Source organism: Athene noctua, unplaced genomic scaffold (assembly GCF_965140245.1).
Source record: "Athene noctua unplaced genomic scaffold, bAthNoc1.hap1.1 HAP1_HAP1_scaffold_114, whole genome shotgun sequence".
Lineage (NCBI taxonomy): Eukaryota > Metazoa > Chordata > Aves > Strigiformes > Strigidae > Athene > Athene noctua.
The window spans coordinates 177,306-195,026 of NW_027437592.1; the positions used below are offsets into that span (position 1 = coordinate 177,306).

Below are 17,721 nucleotides of genomic sequence, written 5' to 3' on the forward strand. Positions count from 1 at the left end.
CCCTGCCCCGTGTCAATGGCGAAGCAGACGGCAAGACCCGGCACCGGGTGCCCAGGGTGGGTTCCTCCCCGGGGGTCCACACCAGAGCCCCCCATCTCCCAACCCAAGGAGGGGAAGATTCGGTTACCCGGCGTTGAGCTCTCCCCTGGGGACCCCGAATTCAACCAGTGGCCATCGGTGACGGAATTCACCCCACACTTCAGTCTGGGGGCGTTTGGGGGTGAGGGGACCCCTACATTTCAGCTGCCTAAGCTGACACTGAGCCCCCAACCCTGTGGTGAGCGGTAAACACCCCCCCGAGCATGGGGGGGTCTTCAGGGACCCCCTGAAACAGTGACATGCATTTCGTGGATAATGAAGCAAAGGGCATTCACCAGACACACGGCCCTTGAAACGTGCCCAGGTGCCCCAGGGCAGGGCCGTCCTGTCTCCACAGGGCCCCCCGCTCCAGCTGCCCCCTCTGTCCTTGGGGCAGCCTGATCAGCTTCGACCTCCACACCATCCACTAGTCTCCAGCGTGCCCAGAGTACTTAGTAACACATCAGTTACCAGCTCCACTCATGCAGTCGTGATCATGCAGAAAGTACCAGCACCGAGCAGTACTGACACCCCTAGAGCCAAGGCACAAACTGGATCCAGGCTGTGACCCACTGGTGGAACTTTCCCGCTCTGTCACACAGGAGCTGCTCTGCTCAGCACAGCCCATACCTGCAGGGAGGAGTAAAGAGAGAGACAGTCTTCCTCAGCCCTTGCAATTTTCACAATGACACATCTGTACTGAGTACGACCTTTCAGAAAATTCAGCGGTTGAGAATTTTTAAAGCATCTCTCTGCTGAAAAACTGAAATTTATTTCGAGGGAAGCAGATTTTGCTGTCCAAAGATTTGACACTCTTCATGAGATTAACAGATAATGCACTTCCAAAGCACAAATAAGGGTTCTCAATGAAAATTAATGTTTGTTAGGTTTATTATATTAATAGGACATACTATAACATATATTAATGTTTTAAAATTAAGTAAGCATGAAGCAGACCTCTAGCACAAAAGTGGCTTCGCTCAAACAGCTCGAGTTTAGAAAGTCAAAAAGGTGACTACAGCAGATCCCCTTATTGGAGACTTTGCTTTGTAAACACAATGAATAGCGAGAAAATAGCTCGTGTGCTTAAAGAATGTTAGATTTTCCCCAGGAACAGCTATGAAAGTCTTTACTGCAGAAACTGAGGACTAAATCAGAAGTACGTATCACTGCAGGTATATGTGGGCAACATGTAAAATCCTGTTAATTTACCAAATACCGCAACAGATGAAAACACATCCTAGAACCCCATCACCTATAAAACAGAAAGGCAAAGACTTCATACGAGCCTGACCAGCTCTTCAAACACGAGTTCTGACTCTCGCCTCTGATGATGCTGATTACCAGTACATACACAAGACAGACAGACAGCAAACAGCTACTGCACCTGCTCTTTTTTGTTCCACTGGTTCGCTTGACCAGAGCCCACACTCAGTAATTCTTTTCTTCCCCTCCAAGGTTAGATCAAGTTTACAAAAACTTCAACAAGACTCAAACTGCCCAACCCTATCCAAAATATGAAACAGGAGTCTCACTGCTCAGCACAATGTTTACCAATAAACCTTTTGAATCGCACAGATGTCTGTTTTGATACGTAGTTCTGACTAAAAAGTCACTGAAGGATGGGGTTTGTACCTCGGATTTTGTGAAATCAGAGTCTCCAAGGACTCCTCGTTTTCGATTCACAGCAAAAACATTTTTCTCATGCAAAGATCCATGTACTGTATTAGCTCCAAGCAACGTTTGCAGACCTTGCGCCACTCCTTTCATCACTTCTAATGCCTCCTAATGATTTAATTTGTATGTTTATTAAAAGATTGACACAGAAAAAACAAAGCACAGTATCCAGTAAGCTTCTATCCAGAACTAAAACTTTTTTTTTTTCTTTTAGGTTTGTACACATTCAAAATTCATGCCAATTCTGTTTTATGAAGTATGAATTCATTCCCAGTAAGATTATTATGACTTGCACAGCCAGGGAGGGGAAAAAAATGCAGCCAGTGATTAACATATCACTAACATGAAAAAATATGGAGGGAAAACAAACAGAAAACCCCCACACCACTCCACACGCAACTTGGACTTTCACAAGTAGGTCCAAGCCAGCAAACAGAACTGGAGAAAAGACTTCGAGCTACTGCTTCTTTGAGAAGGGACAACCACCCAAACTGCCTACACTGTGTGGGGAAGAGGGAAAGGGAAAGGGAAAGGAGGGGGATAAAGGGAGGGAGAAGAGGGAAAAAAAAAAAATTTACACACACAGCGTACTCTAAAACTTCAATACAGAATGCCTGTCCCTGAACATCTCACATGTTCAGCTCCAGTACTTTTAGGATGTACTAGAAATACAGCTGAGGCATTAATTTCAATTAAATAAAAAAAAAAAAGGTATCCAAGCAAAATCTCTTTGAGGAAGTTATAAACTACTGCCTGACCAGATGCTGAGAATGCCAGTCAAGCTATCCTGTGCAACTCTGCCAGTCACGGTCAGCCACCAAAGGAAGACGCTGGTGGAACAGCATCAGCACCGTAAGATACAGCAGAACAGTAAGAGTTCAGTTCACAGGCATACAAAATAAATGCTGTTAGTCTAAGTTGTTATACTTACTTCTGAAGTTAATGGTGTATCAGCTTGTAAAGCTCCCAGACCTGCTCCTGGGTAGCATGGGACCGCTATATATACCAAAGGATCAGACTTCAACAACAACAAAAAAACAAACCCAAAAAAGGATAAATGTTTCAAAAATCAGGAATACTGGGAAGTTTAACATGCACTAGTGCAATAAATCAATTCATTGTGTTTACTAAGTTTTACTCAGAAAGGAAATATTTTTCTGATTCAATGCTCCACTTGAAATATGTTAAAGCTTTAAGGTCCAACTGCAAGTGAAACCAGAAATCAAGATCATCAGTCTGAATCTTGCCTTGCAGAAAAGAAGGAACAACACCTGCAACAGTCCAGATTTCTCCTTCTGTTGATTCCGAGCCCTGTGATACTTGGTGATTCCTTCTATCACTCTGGCTTCCGAGCTTACACACACAGAGTAGCCCTTAAAGCCAAAACAGAGAGCCAAGCTATTACTCCTGATGCCTGTGACATTACTGACCTTTTTTTGGTTTTGAAGAAATGCATATTGTTAGGTGCCATCGAATGACTTTCTCTTAACACAGAACTCAATTCCAATGTCACAGACTGTCCCCATATTTTCTTACTAACTCTTAGAAAGTCTGTACCAACAGAACAGGGAGCGTGTCTCTAATCTGAGATTTAAATGAAACAAGTCAAAAGCAAGAAGAATATTTACAACCATGCCTCCTGTAATACTGAATCCCCTGGCTTCCCAATTGCTAGCGGATTGGTAGAGAAGCAGAGTAAGGGAAAAGCAGCAGTTCCCGAACTATCTCAGTGAAACCATCAGGAAGACAAACCAGCCTCTCCAAAGAGACAGGAGTAAGGAACAGATAAAACGTCCACCAGGTACCAGAAAGAACAGACAGCAGAGGGGAAGCACTGTTCACTGCAACAGTCCTCAGAAGAAGTTAAAAAAAGAACCTGGAAGCAATTGAGAAGGAAAACAATGCTTCATGCTCTACAGGCCCTGACAAAAAGCTCTGCCATCAGAAAAGGGCTGTTAAATACAGGGACACGACAGGAACAGCAGAGTTCAGTCAGGACCAGCACGTTAATCAGCCAAGGCCTCGCTTGCAGCGCTAACTGAAAGCCAGCACCAACATTACCTTTAAAAGAACCTTCTGGCCCTGAACTGCTGGACACACTAAAGGTCACTGCGGGCTCAGTTCCTGCAAGGGCTCAGCATCCAAGAGGCCTCGCTCCAGGCTGCGTGTCAGAAGTCCGCCGGAGCTCTGAAGCACAAGCACACACAGATGCAGGGTAAGCGCGCGGCATTTAACAGCAGGTAAGATTCAGAGGCTTTGACTACCTCTCCTCTTCCTCAGCCAGCTCCGCAAGGCGCAAAAGCAGCTGGGACATGTGAAAAAACATCTGTCTGTCACCGAGAGGCTGGCCATGATGAGGCAGCTGATGAAATGCATTCCTCAGCCATCTCCCAGAGAAGGGGAGGAGGAGGAAGAGCCCAGCAGACAACGGTCAGGGTGTATGTCCCCCACATGAACAGAGACGGTGCAGAGCACTGCTGGTGCAGAGCCCTGACAGCGTCCGAAACAATAACTGACAGGGCATTCACACAGTCTCTGCTTACCACAGAGTTTAGAATTCCTAGCTCTGGATAAAGAAGTGGTAACCCAGGCAACCATCTCTGTACCAAATACGTAAGCTTCTCCTAAATGAAGGAAACAAGGCCCACAGGTTCAGGTCACTGCTTTCTGACATATATAAACACACACGGACATGTGCCTTGTATAGCCGGGACATTCAAATGTACATGGACCACGACTGTGCCTCCTTCAACAGCATCACTCAAAGTAACACTGCCATTTCCTTCTTTTGTTTGGTTTTTTAAAAAAAGGAAAAAAAAAACCCACCAACACACAGCAAGAATACAGCAGTACAACACAGGCAGATTTTTGAAATCTCTTGAAGGTGGGAAGTCTTAAGGCCCCAAACAGCTCATGCACTACCGCGGAAAACATTTCATCTTTTCTAGAAGAGACTTTGCTGGGCCTAAGCAAAGGAAAACAACTTCATTATGGGTAAGTGGGGAAAGACAGAAATCAAGTAGTAACACAGAGCAGGCCAGCATCTCACGCATCTCCAGACCTCACACAGCTGTAATGCTGCAAGGTAACTCTTACACACAAATGTTGTCTCTGCAGACATAGATATGTCACCACCACAAATTCTGGTGCCCTTCTACCCGCTCACAAGGCAAGGGTTTCCCATTCTTTACTCGATATAAAGGACTCAGAGAAAGGGTGATCTCCTTCACTTCGGGGTAAAAGCCTGTTTTAACCTAGTCACAGGGAAACGTTCCCCTTCTTGCAAGAAATACAGTCTTTCTTCAGCAACCGAGCTTACAATTTTACCTGTAGCTCTTCTGGGGTGAGAACTACAGCTCACTTTTTTTTTTTTTTTTTTTTTTTTCACCTCACCGTCTTATGTAGTAGGGAAGGGGGGAAAGGTTTAAGAAACCGTGTTCAAACAGAGATAAAACTGATCAGCCTCCCTGCCTTCTCCCATAGGTTTCACCAAAAAAAGGGCCATAATAACATCCAACAACAGAAAAAATCACATTTTTTGCTTTACCCAGAGTGCACATTAAAGCAATTGAAATGCAGATGTGCTTCATACAGGTTTGTTTTAGTTGCCTGAGTAGTTTAATACTTACATATTCTTCTTGTTCCTTAGATATTTCCTGAAGAACCCTATTTTGCAGATCAGCAATTTCCTTTCTTTTCATTTCAAACTCACTGTAATCAGCAGGCTGCATTAGGAATAACAAAGTTAGTGTGTAATTCTCATTCTGCTATCATACCAAACAGTAACCTACTATATCAGGATTAAAAACCAGCTTCCACATCACACTTCTGGAGTTGAACATATTCTCAGATGCGTATTTTACTCAGTCTCCTTCCTGGAAACCCAAGAGATTCTCTTAAAACCCAACCTCTGAGGACGTTGTTCTCTTTATTTATGTGACACACCAAAGGTTCTAGCCATTTGCCTGCTTGTTTCCTAAGTCAAAGAGCTTTTTTTTTTTTAATTAGCTGATCACATATGATAACAGCAACATCATTCATCTGCCAGCAATGCCAGGTTCCCTAATCCATTCACTTCCTTCTCCCAGGAGCAGGCCTTTTCCTCATGTCACCTCATTATCCAAGAATCCGTTTCTCAATGGGTTTCATCAGCGTGTCTCACTTCAAATCCCTCCGGGAAGCCTACTGCCCCTTTACATGCTTACAGAGAGACAGATGCAGGTTCTTTTTTTCCTTAAGCATGACCAGAGTAATGAATGTGCAATCAAACAGACAGCACTGAAGCAGGGGTAATATTTACATGCTTTGGACTTTTCTGACGGGCAGTGGAGAACCCTGAAAACTAGAACAGACACTGACTTCTGTCATCAAAGTGGAGGCACACGCATTGTCCACAAAGTAAAAACTTAAAAGTAATCACACAACCAGCACAGTAAAGAGAGATGGACAAAACTGTTCAACCCTCACCACAGGGACTGAGTTAAAGCCCAGTGCCATGACCGGGCACTGAAAAGTGGCTATGAACTGACCTTTTTTTTCCTTTTTAAGCCATTCAGGCTTCGTCTCAGCCTAAAGCTGAGAACTAAGGCTGAAGCCTAAAACTTCCACAGTGAAAGGCAAAATTCAGGCCAGAAAACACAAACTGTTCTATATAATTACCACTTACATGGAATAGACAAAATTAAACTTTCCAAACCAATTTAAAAAACAACAGACAAAGCCACCAACACTGGAACATTTTCATACTTGCTCAAAGTTGTTCTTTTCAAACAGCTTCTGCCTTAACTGGGACCTTAAGCTCTTCACAGTTTCCTTAACTGATAATAAGTTTTTACTATCGGGTTTTCTATTCAGCCATTCCTCAGCAAGTTTTTTGAGCAAGGAGGAAAATGAAAAAAAAAAAAATAAATCAGAAAGTGTTCAAGCATTCCATTTTAATATGCTTTAGCCCAATGCATTAGAGAAACTGCCTGAAGCCTACCTGAATCCAGCTTTCCAGGGCCCTTCCCCGCAGAAGAATTCAGTTTAATTACATTAACAACCTTCTGGAGAACCAACATTCTGCTTAAAGCTCAATCCCCTTAAATTACATTGTACTGATTTGTAATGAATCCAGAGGTTCCAGCTTCCACTAGTTTTTAGTTTTTAAAAAAGTATCGTTGTATTTAAATGAAATGAAGCATTGGCTCAGGTAACGCACAACTGCAGCTGTTAAGGTTTAACCCCACCAGTCTCTCATCACCAACGTACTCCTAGAATTTCCCTATAAAGAGATTAGAGGACCTCTTTCAAAAATAAACTATGTCAGAAATGGTTACTAGTATAGATTAGTGGCAGAAATAAGGCATAAACTCACCTCAACGCTGGCCAAGTATCTGTTCTGTATGACCGTGATCATATTTTGCTCTTGATGAACTTCATGTACGACTTTATTGTAAGCACTCATTATTCCCTTCTCTGCTTCATCATGCTCCTGCATTTAATTACACAGAGAGAAATGAAAGAATGAGAGTCGTTCTTCATTCATACACGCCAACATGTAAGATGCAAAACCTTTACTGAGAAATTCCATTGTTACCGGAAAAGAAAATTCAGTGACCAGATTTTTCTCTCTCTTCTTAAAGAGATTCTGAAAGGGGCGTTAGCAAGTCTAAGAGTTCATCCAATAGTTTCAAGAGAATAAAACTGATTGGACTTCCATGCAGAAGTCCAATTTCTTACTCCAGGTGCTGTGACAGAAGTTCTTTTAGGATAGCACAGTTGAATAGATATGAAATATTAAAGCATGCAGCCATTCTTCTGAGAGTCACTGGTTCTATCACAGAAAGCAGTCACAAGCAGACTAAACTAATGGTTTGCTCTTAGTATGATGCTACATCAAAGGACAAGTTCAACTTTTGCTGACGTGGCTATTCTCTGGCCCAGCAGGGACTCTCACTGCAGAGACAATGGAATATCTCAGAGTTAGCAAAAGAAAACGGAAGAAATCCTGATCAGAAAAGGTAAATAACTGGGAAAAAGAATAACAGAAGCATAGAAAATTATTATCGGTAAGACAAGAACACTTGTCCCATGCAAAATGAAAGCAGTTAAAAAACCATTCACCTCATCGGACTGGAAAAAATAAATGTATCCATACACATTCTCGTGGAGAAGCGATCCCATTATTATAAACAGAAACTCACTTTTCATCACGTGTATTTTCAACACCAACACCAAAACTCAGTACAGTTCAAAGAAAACTTCTCTGCACATAGCAAGGGAAGAATGAGTTTCCCCGGTTTCCTAGCTAAGCCATACATACAGGTTAGTTAAGTCATACATACAGGTAAGTTCCTGTAACCCAAAGCTGTTTGCTGCCTGCTGCCTGGAAAACACGTTCTCTTCTCTCTGGGGAGCAGCCTGAGTGAGTGTCTGTCACACTGCCACAAAAAAAGATGCTGCCTTGTAGCAAATAAACTCATCTGATACATTAAGAAAAGCTTTAAACTGCAATCAAAGATGTATCAAATATATAGAAGTCATGACACAGCAGGCATGACTGGTACTTGCATTTAAGTCGGTATTCAGTTCTTCACAAATAGCCAGCTCAACCTTTCTGAGAATTTCATCCGCACTGCCAACCCGTTCCTCTGAATGTGAAGATGCTTCTGACATCAGGTCAAAACACTTCAAAGAAATTAAAAAAAAAACCACAACAAAACACAACAAACAAAACCAAACAACCCAGCCTTGCAGTTGAAAGGAAGAAGTTAGCAAGCAGACATCGAAACCAGGCAAGAAATACAAAGAGTTAGCACTGCTGAAACCTAGCCAGGATCTGTGTCAGCTCTCACTTTTAACTGCCTCTCACTTGCGTGATATAACGACTTCTAGAACTAACAGAGTTAGGCTGCCAGGCAAGAAGAAAGTCAATTCTTGCCCTGATTGGGTTTTATTCTCCTAGTCTCATTTTGATTTTTACCAAAAATGAAACAGCAGAAGAGTCCCAGTCCTTCTCCTATTGAGTTTCATGTCAAAAATCAACACGCGTGCTGTCCATACAGTGATACGCAAGATGGCAGCTGCAGCAGCGAGTGGGCTTTCCATCCCCGTACAGCACTACCTGAGATAAAGACACATCCTGGGATCTATTTCACAGCTTACCAAGCGTGAAATAAGGTTAAAGACTTCACCAGGAAACCCTGTGCGTTTTCACAGAAGTCAGAAATAACTTTAGCTTCCAGATACAAGATACAGAAGGTGCCACAGAAAAACCAGTAAGGTGATGTTAGAATTACCCTGAATGTTGTTTCCAGCCAAGTTTTGTTACTCGTTCTGCAGAAGAGATGTTATTACACTGGCAACCAGAACTGAAATGAAAATACGGTCCTGTATTTAACAGGCAAGACACACAGTCGTACCAGAAACCTGCAAACTCCACCTTGTTCATTTACCTATCAAGCACGTGTAGTCCACTAAAAATTGTGAAAATATTAACCTTAGATAACCTTAACAAAACAGATCTTTGATGGCAATTTTTTCTTCTTTCAAGGGCTACAGTTAAGAGGCAAGTTAGAAGACTTTCTGTAATGGACAGATATGTAATCCGATGTTTCCATGCCAAGCAGCCTGTCTAGAAATCCGCATTTTCAGTAGGAACTACCAGCCTTCTGTACCAGTCACCTAATGCTGACGAACAACTCTTTCAGGTCATCTGCATCAGTGCTAACATGTCACACAAAGGCTGCTATCTTCACCACTCAGAAGTTCTGAAATCAAGTTACACTGAAGTTTGGAAATTAAATTACACTACTTAACAACATTAACTACCACTCGCCCGTGAATCTCTTGATAAAGAGATACAAACAGCACTTTGCAAGTATATCATGGTTGGCCCGTCTTTTCATCAGCATTTTTCAAAATTTTAGGTCCCTTGAATTTGTGTCCCACGTAGACATTCACCGTTTCTAAATGCATTCACACACAGCAAGTTCCAAAAAGAGGAGTTGCGTTATCTCCTGTCACCCTACCTCTAGAACTGATGTACGATTAAAGACTTTCAAAAATGGTTCCTGCCTTTGCCTTGCTGATCCCTTCCTGTACCACACGTCTGTGCCCACACCCACCTTCGGAACGGCCACCATGAATCTGGAAATCAGGAAAAAGAGACCAAAAATTGCATTTTGAAAACATAAGCACACCTCAAAATGGTGTTTGTAATACATTACAAACCTTATTTTCACACTCTCCTATAACTATCCCAACAGCAGTATCAAAACTAATGCCTTTGATATCTCCTAACAATATATGCTAATGCCTCAGAAACATAATCCTCTACTCCAAAAACAATAGCTCAAAGAAAATTTTGCAAGTAGAAAACTGCCAACACCGTACACAGCTTTTGCCATGGCTTTTCTGATAACGTGTTGCCACAACATTTCATTGACACTGACGGCTGATTCAGCCTGGCAGAGGAACAAGCCGGGCACACCACAAGCAGGCTGGGCTTGCTGTCGGTGCGGTTTCTGCTGATTAAGGATACCAATTAAACTCAGACACCAGAGTGAAAAGAGCAGGCATATTTTAAATAGTGATAACAGTGTAATACAGAAAACATGCAGTAAGAAAAGGCAGAATAGTGCACTTAAAGCAGCAAACAGGAAAAAACAGGGTAATGCCTTAAATCATTACTACACGAGAGAGAGAATGGAGATTAAGAAAGATCCATCCCCACGTGCACACGTTACCATCACCCAGACCCGCAGTCGCGGGGCAGCCCCGGTCACAGCGAGGGTTGGCAGAGCCTGTCCCGGCAAGGGGGAAATCCTACGCGGTGCCTCCGCCCGTAGGTGAGGCTGCCAAAGTCGCTGCAAGCGGGTCCAGCCTTATAGACCAGAGATCGACAGGCCAGAACAGCTGGCACCTTTGTTTCGAGCGGAAAATTTCTGGTTTCATCCTCCTGTTGGATTCCACCCAAAGCCTGGCCAGGGCTCGGGGGGGAAACCAAGGGAGTTTCTAACAAGGCCAGATACTTGGGTTCTCAGCCTTGAACAAGGCTGAACAAGGGCAGTTGGATACATTCTCTCCTCACTCCTGATTCTATTTTGTCTAAGCTGCATCTTTCACTAGCGAGTTTACGTACTCTGTTAATGATTACACACTAAACAGCTTCGGCTTGGGGCCTGTTGTTCAGGCTTCAGGACTTCAAAGCTTTAGCACTTTTTCCATCAGCATAAGTGCGCTGTTATAACTTAGTACAATACCTACTAGCACAGTGGCTTTCAGTTATAAAATATACAGGATTCGTCTATAGGTCAGCTCTGGCTTGGGCCAGTTGTCCAAGCCTTAGCACTTCAGCAAGTTATAGTATTAGTTATAGTATTTTTTAATCTTGCTGAGAATCCTGCTTGCCCAGAGTGTTCTGTGGAATTTTACCAAGGACTGCTGTGTTCATCAAAACAAAGCAGTTCACTGTGAAAATCTACCAAGAACTATAATGTTCAGCAAAATATGTTTTTGCCCTTGGGGAACAGGTGTGCTCTAACTAGTTGGAGTCTTGGTAGTGAATAAAGATAGCCATGTATGGATGGTAGAAGTTCTATTGGTTCTCTTAGATAAGATAGAATGAGTAAACTGGCTGAAAAACACTTTTGTTATTCAAGGAATTGGCCATGAGAATCTGTGCATGCTCTGGGGAAAAAACAGAGTGAGAAAGACTACGAGCCTTCCTCCCAAAGATCCCCGGAGATGCCCCCCAGGAGGCAATGCACAAGTGCAAAGAGAACATCAACTGCTGACACCAGCCTCTAGAACTAACTTCCCAGACATCTGCTGGAAATACAACATGGCAGAACAAGACCAGTCCCGGAGATTCCTGGAATGTGTGGGAGACATCTTCCTGACGCAGCTGGTGAGTAAACCGACCAGAGAAGGTGCCCTACTGGATCTCCTCTGTGAACAGAGAAGGGCTGGTGGACGACGTGGAGGTTGGAGGCCAACTAGGGCACAGCGATCACGAAATAAAGAGTTCTCTCTTCTTAGAGAGGTCAGGAGAGGGCTAAGCAGGACTGACATCCTGGACTTCAGAAGGGCTGACTTGGTCTTGTTTAGGCACCTGCTTGACAGGATCCCCTGGGAGACTCTCCTGAAGGGTACAGGGGCCCCGGAAGGCTGGGCGCTCTGTAAGAAGGAAGTGTTAATGGCTCAGGACGGGCGGTCCCCAGGTGCTCTAAGAGAAGACGACGCCAGAGAAGACCACCCTGGCTGAACAGGGAGCTTCGGCTGCAACTCGGGGAGAAAAGGAGAGTTTACAGCCTTTGGAAGAAGGGGCTGGCCACTCACAGTGATTACAGAGAGGCTGTGAGGCTGTGCAGGGTGGAAATCAGGAGGGCTAAAGCCCAACTGGAAATTAATTTGGCCTCTGCCATCAAGGATAACAGAGAAATTTCTATAGGTATGTCAGTAGCAAAAGAAAGTCCAGGGAGAGTCTCCATCCCCTGCTAGATGCAGGAGGAAATTTGGTAACAAGTGACGAGGAGAAGGCTGAGGTGCTTAATGCCTTCTTTCCCTCAGCCTTTAATAACAAGGTTAGTTGTATTGATGAAATCCAGCCTCCGCAGCCAGAATACAGAGACTGGGAGAACGACCCCCCTGCAATCCAGGAGACAGTCAGTGACCTACTGCATCACACAGACACACACAAGTCTGTGGGACCCGATGGGATACACCCGAGGGTGCTGAAGGAGCTGGCTGGGGTGCTCGCCAGGCCACTTTCCATCATTTCCCAGCAGTCCTGGCTGACCGGGGAGGTCCCGACTGATTGGAAATCGGCCAACGTGACGCCCACCTGTAAGAAGGGTCGGAAGGATGATCCGGGAAATTACAGGCCTGTCAGCTTGACTTCGGTGCCCGGGAAGCTGATGGAGCAGCTCATCCTAAACACCATCATGCAACACATGAGGGACAACCAGGGGATCAGGCCCAGTCAGCATGGGTTTATGAAAGGCAGGTCCTGCTGACAAACCTGGTCTTCTATGACAGAGCGACCTGCTTATTGGGTGAGGGAAGGGCTGTGGATGGAATTTACCTTGACTTTAGCAAGGCTTTTGACACCGTTTCCCACAGCATTCTCCTGGCAAAAATGGCTGCTCGAGGTTTGGACAATCGCACACTTTGCTGGGTAAAAAACTGGCTGGATGACCGAGCCCAGAGAGTTGTGGTAAACAGAGTTAAATCCAGCTGGCGGCCGGTCACGAGTGGTGTCCCCCGGGGCTCAGCTTTGGGGCCACTCCTGTTTAACATCTTTATTGATGATCTGGACGAGGGGATCGAGTGCACCCTCAGTCAGTTTGCAGATGACACCCAGTTGGGCGGGAGTGTTGATCTGCTCGAGGGTGGGGAGGCTCGAGAGACCTGGACAGGCTGGAGCCATGGGCCGAGGCCAACTGCATGAGCTTCAATAAGGGCAAATGCCGGGGGCTGCCCTTGGGCCACAACAACCCCCAGCAGGGCTACAGGCTTGGGGGGGAGTGGCTGGAGAGCTGCCAGTCAGAGAGGGACCTGGGGGGTGATTGACAGCCAGCTGAACAGGAGCCAGCAGTGTGCCCAGGGGGCCAAGAAGGCCAACGGCATCCTGGCTTGTGTCAGCAATAGCGTGGCCAGCAGGGACAGGGAAGGGATCTGACCCCTGTACTTGGCACTGGTGAGGCCGCCCCTCGATTCCTGGGTTCAGTTTTGGGCCCCTCACTACAAAAAGGACACAGAGTTACTCGAACATGTCCAGAGAAGGGCTACAAAGCTGGTGCAGGGTCTGGAACACATGTCCTGTGAGGAGCGGCGGAGGGAACTGGGGGTGTTTAGTCTGGAGAAGAGGGGGCTGAGGGGAGACCTCATCACCCTCTACAGCTACCTGAAAGGAAGCTGCAGAGAGCTGGGCCTGAGCCTCTTTAGCTAGTAGAAAGCGACAGGACAAGAGGGAATGGCCTCAAGTTGCTCCAGGGAAAGTTCAGACTGGATATTAGGAAGCATTGCTTTCCAGAAGGGGTTGTGAGGCGTTGGAATGGGCTGCCCAGGGAGGTGGTGGAGTCCCCATCCCTGGAGGTGTTCAAGAGTAGGGTCGATTTGGAGCTTAAGGATATGCTGTAGGTGGGAACTGTGCTAGGAGAACGGCCGGACTAGATGATCTCCAGGGTCCTTTCCAACCTAGATGATTCTGTGATTCTAGGAGAAACATGATGCTAACCCAGCCCTACTCATGCATATGTATGTTTGTGTTATGTAACCCAATGAATATGGATATTCACACTCAATAATTTTTTGGTAAAATGTGCAGTGGGGGTGCAAGCTTTGTGGAGAGATCCCCTTGCACCCCGGCACCGGAGTAAACATATCCCTGCTGTATAACTCTATTCGAGTTGTAGAGTCTTTTTTTCCGTGAATCAGTTGTCAGAGAATTGTCCTGTGCCAAAGCGGAACCTTTGTCACTGTGCACCACTGAGGATGAGGCCCCCTACATCCATCTTTCTGCCTTACTAACTGGATACTGAATGCTGGAAAAGCCAGCCATGAGAATAAGTCAGATCCAAGGAGTTATTTAGACAAATTGAAAGCATTGTGTCAATTTGATGGTGTAGTAATGCAACTCTACCCCCCCCACCCCTCCTTGTTGGGCTGCTTGGTGCTGGGTGTGATTCCAGCCCCCTCCCCCGAGCTGTACCCCCATCCCTGGAGATAAGGACTGATAACGATGAAGTGCCTGGCTCCTGCCCTCCCGATTGCTCAGAAACAGTTAAAACGGCCCATCAGCTCCTAAAGGCCTGGCACACCTGTGCCTGGGAGGGGGTCAGATGGAACAATTACAGAACTGCACATTCATCAAGTTCTTGCTGGAAGGCACCAGGAGGGATCTGACAAAAGTCAATTATCTCGCACCCTATAAACTGCAACCACCAGGGAGACGCTTTGAGCTCTCCTGGATGGCAGCAGCCTGTGACCAGCATCTCCCCTGAGCTGGGAGCCTCTCGGGTACCAAAACTCTTACGGTGTTTCTGCTGCCAGAGTTGAGGGAAGGCCGGGTGAAGTCCACCCGCTCGAGTCCCAGTTATCGCCCGCTGAGGAATGCCGAGGCATTGGGGGTATTTGCTCTAAACTCGAGAGGAGGGAAATTTTTCTTTGAGCTCGCTTCTCTTTCACCCGTTCTTTCTCTGTTTATTGGGGTGTGGGTACGTGCTCCATTCTACTGGATCCAAATACTTTTGCCTCTGTGCATGTGCTTGTCCATTTTGTGTAGCTGCATGTATATGTATATGTTAAGGTACCATTAAGTAAGTTAGGGTGCATCTTGTCACTGTAGAATCTGCAAATAAGTCGCTTTTCTTTCTTTCAACATTTCTGAATTATTTTGTAATGATAAATGGCTGTTAGTTATAAATAAATCCAGATTTCTTACTAAATCATTACCGTGTCAATACTTTCATCCACGACAGGTCCCAGGGGGCAGGGTCCCTTGTGGGGGGCAGGGTGTCCCTGAACCCCCCTGTCCTAGCAGGCACCTGCTACTCTCTGTGGGTGTTGGCTCAGGTCTCCAGGCCCAAGAAGAATTGAGGGGGACCAGACATCCCTGCTCCCCAATAAAAGGCTCCTATGAAGCTGTCAGCCTCGTTGGGGACACTGGGGACACCAGGGACATGGGGGGGGGGACACTTGGGACACACATGAAACACATGGAAGGACAAAAGGGGGACAAAGAAGGGATTTTATTGCCCAACTCAGCAAGCACCCAGCTGGGACAGCCACTGCCCTGGGGAGGGGAACAGGTGTCCACAGGTGTCCTGGTCCCCTGCAGGGCAGGACCAGGCCCCCCCCAGGAAATAAATGGTTTGTGGGTTAAAACCACTAGGAATGGGGACAAGGACAGGGATGTGGACAAGGACCAGGACAGAGAAGAAATGGTGACAAGAACAGGGACGGGATGAGGACAGGGATATGGGGACAGGGACTGGATGGGGACAGGGACGGGGACAGGAGGGGACATCAGGGTGGCAGAGGGCCTCCCCCTCCAAGTGTGCCAGCGCAGGCAGCCAGCAGCAGCTGGAGGGGCGCAGGGGGTTGGTGTCACCGTCCCCATCCCCGTCCAGCCGTGTCACCCGGTTGCTCAGAAGGCTGAACCGCCGGGCCCACAGGCTGCGGGGGACAGAGGATGCTGTGGGGGACCCCGGCGTCCAGGAGGGGGAACTCCCAGGTGTCCTACTTATTCAGAAGGATGCAACTGGAAAAATTAAACTAAAAAACAACTACTGATATAAACAATATTCTTCTGCTCTTACGGTGGTCTGTGGTCTCTCCACAACGTCTGTGATACTGGTCATTTTAATGATCCCTCCAGACACCCTTGCAACACCTTGTTCTGATGTTCTACCTTCTCCCACTGACTCCTCTTCTCCTCCAGGATCTTCTGGAGGTGACAACCTCCAGCACCTTCTGCCTTGACAGTTCCTGTGCCTCACTCAGATCTTGCTGAGCTTTGCAGCCAATCACTTGCTGGGACTCTTCAGAGGCTGCTAGTTGAGATGTCAACTCTTCCACCTCAAGTAAAACACAACAGAGCAGTCAAAGACTACAGCTTGCCACTGTCAGCCACATCAGCCATATCATATACTGTGAGGAAAGGGAAAGTACAACCTTAAATTTCACCCTTTCATGAAAGCACCAGACTCACGATGGATACAGCTGGCTTGTTTAAAAATCTAAGTGGGTCACCATGTTCCTCTGAAAAAGCACCTTAAATAACAAGGCTAGCAGTAACAGGCCAGCAGAAATCCCTTCTGAGGAGTGCTGGCAAACGGACAAAAAGAGCAGCCCATCTGTCCAGGGCAGCAGCTGGCTGGTCAGTCTCCATCAGCCCAGCTGAGACGGAGACCACAAGGTGATGGCAGCCAGAGGGACTGACCCCATCGCCGGCTGCTCTGCCCTGGGCAGAGACCACCTGGTTGATGACTGCAGCAGCTATTGCTGTTTCACTCACCTGGTTTTGTAGAGCATCCCTCTGCTGAAGGAGGACAGTAATTTCCTCTTTCATGGGTTTGATTTCTTCCTTGTGCCTCTTCTCCACTGCCTGCATCTTACTCTGAGTTTCCTGCAGCTCTGCTTGCAGTTCTTCTGTGATGTTCTGCAGACACAAATGGAGAGCAAACTACTGGGACCTGCCAGCACGTTCAGCTTTTTCTTCTTTCTGTCCCAAAGTCCCATTCATTCAGCCACTTCTGCTTTTCTACCCAGCTCTGCTTCCACTGGAACACTCCCTGTCGCTGATCTCTGGAGATCATCAGGCTCTGTGCTTTCCGTGCCTGCAGCAGTCCCTGCCTCCTCGCTCACAGCACTTAGGCTTTATGTCCTTGTTACTGCCCTTCACTCTGTTACCTGCTTCTCTCAGCCACTCTCAGCTCACGTCCAGTTGCCAACGGCCTGTTCCTTCAACCCGCCCGACCAGTCAGACTTACCTGCCCGTCCTCGCGCTGCTCTTTCACCTCCCGCCTGAGCTGCTCCAGCTGCTGGTTGGCTTCTCTTCGCTCTCCCTGAGTCTGAAGCAGTGTCTCTAATAAAGCACTCTTCTCACGCTCCTTTTCTGGCAGGACCTGCACAGAAACAAAGAGAGGACAGGTTTAAACTTCCCACACAAAATTTGTGTGCCAAGGCTCCAACACCGGTGGGCTGACGCGCTCTCAAAGCGCTGTGTTGCTGCTCTCCCAGGCCCTTCTCTGCCACTGGCAGTATAAACATGGTCCAGACAGAGTCCCTCTGTGACCGAACCTCCAACAAACATCCAATACCTAACAGGACAATGTGTGGCACTTCTCAGATGTCTCCCCTTGCTGGTGAGGGTATCCCTCATCTTCTGCTGTGGCCTGTTTGTCTTTCAATAGTGACTTCTACACCTAGTTAGCAGCAGAGAAAATGCAGGGGGCTGCCAGAGGGCTGAAGCCAGCA

General features: G+C 46.5%; 1 long non-coding RNA gene across 1 annotated transcript; it reads right to left on the minus strand.

Moving 5' to 3' along the window:
• Positions 1-1,270: 1,270 nt before the first annotated feature.
• LOC141955050 (uncharacterized) lies at positions 1,271-7,222 on the minus strand. Its single transcript, XR_012632337.1, has 5 exons — positions 7,112-7,222; positions 5,385-5,480; positions 3,817-3,942; positions 2,687-2,773; positions 1,271-1,863 (listed from the first exon to the last, which is right to left on the minus strand). It is a non-coding gene; the product is annotated as an uncharacterized LOC141955050 (long non-coding RNA).
• Between the last annotated feature and the right edge of the window lie 10,499 nt (positions 7,223-17,721).